Source organism: Sorex araneus, chromosome 2 (genome assembly GCF_027595985.1).
Source record: "Sorex araneus isolate mSorAra2 chromosome 2, mSorAra2.pri, whole genome shotgun sequence".
In the NCBI taxonomy this organism is placed as follows: Eukaryota; Metazoa; Chordata; class Mammalia; order Eulipotyphla; family Soricidae; genus Sorex; species Sorex araneus.
The window spans coordinates 223,493,907-223,499,906 of record NC_073303.1 but is presented as its reverse complement, the minus strand read 5'-3'; positions in this window follow the sequence as shown (position 1 = coordinate 223,499,906).

The window sequence follows — 6,000 nt, the reverse complement described above, 5'->3', positions numbered from 1 at the left end:
ATCGTTCAAATGCTGTAAGCTTTGCCTTCTTTCTACCTTTTGGTCATGAATTTTTTTTCTTGGCTATAACTCCTGGTGAGTTATCTCCCATTAATGATGCTGACATACAGAACCCAGATAAAGTGCTATATAAATGTTAAGTAATCACAGGCAGGCTTGGCTTGGTGATACAGGTTATCTTAGACTGTTGTGTTATGGTAACAGTCCCTGTTGACATTCAGAATGAAGGTTACCAGCTATACCGTTTTATCCATCCATTTATTTATTATTATTTTATTATAATCTTATTATTATATTTTGTTATTTATAAAATAATGATTTTATTATTTATATTTATTGTTATGTTTTATTATCCTATTTTATAGCACTAGATTTCTATGTCAAGAGTCAATGTTCTTCTAGAAGTCTTCAAAAGAGAGCATGTTATTATTTTTTTTTAGTTTCTTTTTTATTTTATTAGTTCACCATGTGGAAAGTTACAAAGCTTTCAGGTTTTAGTCTCAGTTATACAATGAGAGCATGTTATTATTGGGTGGCTTGTTCTTCAACAAACAAATATATGTGGGGCATTCGGGTATATTAATATGCAAATGGGCTTTTAGAATGTGTCCTCAGAAAATCCTTTGTTCTGAGCATTGGGGGTGAAAGTGGAGAGACAGATAGAGAGGCGTCCTGAGAACTAATTATGAAAAGCATGGGCATACACCTGTAATAGAAAAACTGGATCTGCTTAAAGCATTACAAGATTTGGGAGCTGGAGTGATAGCACAGCGGGTAGGGTGTTTGCCTTGCACGCAGCCAACCTGGGTTCAATTCCCAGCATCCCATATGGTCCTGAACACCGCCATGGGTAATTCCTGAGTACACAGGAGTAACCCCTGTGCATCTCCAGGTGTGACCCAAAAAGGAAAAAATAAAGTAAAATGCTGACAATAAAATCAAGAATAACTTTTTAAAAATCTGGGTCAAATTATACATGAAGTGAATGAATATATAGATTCTAAGATAATAGCAAAAATTACTAGTAAATTCAAGGACTATAAAAGTAATAACAGGAGCTGGATTGATAGGAGAGCGGGTAGGGCATTTGCTTTGCATGCAGCTGACCCTGGTTTGAATCCCAGCATCCCATATGGTCCCCTGAGCACCGCCAGGAGTAATTCACGAGTGTAGAGCCAGGAGTAACCCCTGTGCATTGCTGGGTGTGACCCAAAAAGCAAAAAAAAATAAATAACAGATTTTAAGAGGAGCCATACCCAGTAGTGTTTATTCCTAGTACTGCTGAGGGGACAATGCAGTGCCGAGGAGCAAATCTGGGGCTCCAGAACGCAAAGCATACACTCTAACCAACATAGAAATATCTCTAGCCTAGAATATTATATTGTATAATAAACTTCTATACTTAATAAATGCTGAAAAAGTTAGAGAGAAAATGAGTTATCAAAGGAGACTGCTGTTTGCTAACAGATGTAGATAAAACCTCAGCTTTTGACTGCTGCAAAAATCAATATACTTTTCTCTACGAAACATAAACTACTGGAGATTAAAGGTTGATCTAATTTTCTGTAATCCTTTCAGAGGAAAAAAGGTAATAAAAGTGAGTTACTGTCATAAGGAAAGAGAGAGCGAGAGAGAGAGAGAGGAAAAGGGAAAAGTGCCAATCACAGTGGTGAAAGGACAGATGTTGGAACACTGTATGACTGAAATTCAATCATGAACAACTTTGTAAGTGTGTTTATCACTGTGATTCAATTAAAAAATAATAAAAAGGGTTTTTTTAAAATTGAGTGTTTGGTTGGGCTGGAGCGATAGCCCAGAGAGTAGGGCATTTGCCTTGCATGTTGCCGACCTGGATTCGATTCCTCCACCCCTCTCAGAGAACCCGGCAAGCTACCGAGAGTATCTTGCCCGCATGGGAGAGCCTGGCAAGCTACCCGTGGTGTTTTCGATATGCCAAAAACAGTAACAAGTCTCACAATGGAGATGTTACTGGTGTCCGCTCGAGCAAATCAATGAACAATGTGATGACAGTGATAGTGACAGAGTGTTTGGTTAGTTTGACAAAAAATGAAATGATGATTGGGGGCAAGCGATAGTACAGTGAGTAGGGCGCTTGCCTTGCACACAGCCAACCTGAATTCATTCCATAGCATCCTATATGATCCTCTGAGCTTGACAAGAGTGATCCCTCAGCACAGAGATGGAAGAAAGTACTGCTGGGTGTGACATTCCCCTCCAAAAAAGATGATTTACACAACATTTTATGCCTACTCAATCTTTTCTATAGTTTACCTGTGAAAAGAACAATAGTTATTCAATAAGGAATGGCTTAATTCATATTGAAATGATGTGGCTATATATGTGCACTTCTTCCTTTCTTTTTTTTTTTTTTGCCTTTTGGGTCACACTCGGCGATGCTCAGGGGTCACTCCTGGCTCTGCATCTCAGGAATTACTCCTGGCGGTGCTCAGGGGACATATGGGATGCTGGGAATCAAAACCAGGTCGGCCACGTGCAAGGCAAATGCCCTACCCACTGTACTATTGCTCCAGCCCCCTATATGTGCATTTCTAACATATATGAATGTCATTCAAGTATTCGAATTTATGTGTATGTGTGTCTGGTGTAGAGTTAGTTAGGATATATTCTTCCATGATATGTACACTAGTCAAAATCTATCATCAATCTACTAATTCATGTTTTTTGTTTTGTTTTGTTTTGTTTTGGGGGGGCCACACCTGGCTATGCTCATGGCTTACTCCTGGCTTTGTTCTCAGGGATCACTCCTGTTGGTGCTCAGGAAACATACGGGATGCTGGCGATCGAACCCAGGTTGTTCACATGCAGAGCAAGTGCCTTAACTCCCGTACTGTCTCTCTGGCCTCTACTTACTAGTTTTTAAGAAAGTCTTTCAAGCAGTGCTCAGGGGTCTGGAGCCCACTCCCAGAAACACTCAGACAACTAGGCCCAAGAGTTGAACTGTTGGGCCCAAGGATGTGGTGCTGCTAGGACCCTGAAGTGGCAGAGACCACTAGGGCCACCCAGCAGTGCGTGTCACCCCCAACAGTACCTCTGAGTGTGGCACCTCAGTAGTCAAAAGATGAGGTTTTATCTACATCTGTTAGCAATAGCACTCAGAGGTGCTATTGGGGGTAGGGGAAGAACATGCGGTGTCAGGTGCATGCAAGGCATGTGCTCTAATTCTGTTCCAACTCCTTGGCCCTCTACAAATTTAATGCACCAGCCTATTGTTGTTACATTTGGGAATCACACTTTCAGAAAAATGTATTATAATTTCATAAAGTAGTTGATATATTTGATTACATTTAATATTCAAACACCAATCCCACCACCATTATACCTTCCCACCACCATATTTGGATGTTTCTATGCCGAACCCCAGACTCTGCCCCAAAGCAGAACCGACATAATTTATTTTGTATTGTTTGTTCGATTCCTCCGTCCCTGTCCCTCTCGGAGATCCCAGCAAGTTACCAAGAGTATCCTGCCCACACGGCAGAGCCTGGCAAGCTACCCATGGCATATTCGATAGGCCAAAAACAGTAACAACAAGTCTCACAATGGAGACATTACTGGTACCCATCAAGCAAATTGATGAGCAACGGAATGACAGTGCTACAGTGCTACAGTGTTATGACTAAACTGCTCAAAATGCTCCAAAAAACTTTCCTTACAGGAGAGTGTGTGAAAATTGTTGTATTTCACCCAGGGGCCATTAAGCCCTTCTATAAGAGATTACTAATATGTTGTGTTTGGTTGAACCTTGTGTGCTTATATATACATATTCATACATATGTTAAAAATATATTTCCCTCTGAGATCGGTTGCCTTCTACTTTATACCCCATCAAGTACGGTGCGCTAGTCTTGGAGTATAAGTGGTGTGAGTGTGAGATGTCCAGGGTAGGTTTACAGTGGGTGAGGCTCAGTCCGAGCATGTAGAGAGCAGCCAGGAGCATGGTGGAGGTTCAGTTCTGGAGGTTTTTGGCTGCTGGGGCTGGGTCCCTTGGGGCATAGAAGGGCCTCACCTGCCCCCCCCCTCCCCAGCATGGGCATTACACTTTTCTAAAATGTTTAAGAATAAACATAACCAGGGGCTGGAGCGATAGCACAGCGGGTAGGGCGCTTGCCTTGCACGAGGCAGACCCAGGTTCAAATCCCAGCATCCCATATGGTCCCCCGAGCACCACCAGGAGTAATTCCTGAGTGCATGAGCCAGAAGTAACCCCTGTGCATCGCCGGGTGTGACCCAAAAACCAAAAACAAAAACAAACAAGAATAAACACAACCAGAATATTTAAAAGATATGTACACGTAACCCTAAATATACATCTACATGCACAGGCACATGCTACAATACATTCCTGCCTCTTCCCTGAGTCTTGCAGTTACAGAGGTCAGATATTACTGCTACTCCAGGCTGGCTTTGATGAAGTACTCTGCTTTTTCTGTGTTGGCTCTGCAGTAACAGAGAGGACTGCATCATTATCATTTGCTTAGACTTTGTTTCCTTTCTGAAAGGTAATCAGGGCCAAAACTTCTTCACTTTATTGCTTTTTTTTTGTTTTTGGTTTGAGGGCCACATATGTCCGTACTCAGAGCTTACTCCTGACTCTGTACTCAGAAGTCATTCCTGATGGGATTCAAGGGAACATATAGTGACCAAATCCAGGTCAGCTGCAAATGAGGCACTTGTAGCACTCTTTTGTGCATTTTTTTATACAGGGCCAAGTCCAATGATGCTCAGGGGTTACTCCTGGCTTTGCACTCCAGAATTACTCCTAGGAATGCTCAGGAGACCATAGGGCATTCCAGGAATCGAACCAGGGTTGAACGCATGCAAGGCAAGTTTCCTATCTACTATACTATCTCTCTGGACCCCTCTAAATTTTGTTCCAAGCACATAGCCAGAAATTCATGTTCAGTTTTGTCTTATCCTGCCAGCTTAATGATGCCGCAGTGTCCAACCCTCTTCTCCTGATGAGGATTTCTGCTCAACCAGACTCCTAAACTCTCTCCACTGACACATTCCATGTCCTCTCCAGTCTCGGCACAAGCCATTGCCCAACCTGGGACACCTATCTTTCCCTACTTTTGTCCTTAACTCCATTCTTGGTCTCCTCCCCAGCACCGAGTAACTCTTTCCTCCTAAGGAATCACTTTCTAGATGGAGTCTTCAACCTCTCTTGCATCTTCAGTTCTTCCTCCTCCACTGATGGCTCTCACCTCTCTTGATTCTCAGTATTCTCAACTTTCTTCCTTGGTCCCAGGTCTAGGCTCCATCACCCACACAGACGAGGTGAAGCTCCCCATTACCAGAAACTGGCCTCATTGCTCACTTTATGTGATCCCAGTCCTAAGCCAGGTGGTGTCTTATTCCTGAAAGGGTGTTAATTGGCTGCATTAGAAGTTCTGCCTTAATTAATACACTGCCCATCTCTTGATTAACTTGATATTTTGAGCAAGACGTATGCTGCCAGAGGGGGATTTTTAAGGAGGCAGAGGAGTGTCGGAGGCCTTGCTCCTTTTCTTTTCCTTCCCAAATAGACTAGTATTTCAACCTGACAGCTCCCAGCCGTTCCTCTGGCTATGGGGTATTGAGTATTTATTTTCCTGATGTTTTTATTCTGAAGTGTTTGCCGGGGTCATGTTGCTGAAGTCTGCCAAGTGACAGGAGCCCCTGACCCTGCTACTGAATCTGACACATTTTACAGGTACAACTACTGTCAGAAAATTATAGATGCCAAAGGCAAAAAAGGGAAGGAAGGAAAGGGAACCTTAGATGTAATCTTGGATATATCTGTTTCCAGTTTTGTACTCATCAATTTCTACTCAAGTAAATTACAAAACATAGTATTGAAAGTCATATACAAGGCAATGAAGTAGCAGTGGATTTCACACAATTTAGTTACTATTCTATTATTCAACAGCCTTCACTATTAATGTTTAATCATATAAACTCATAGTCTCCCCTTTTGAA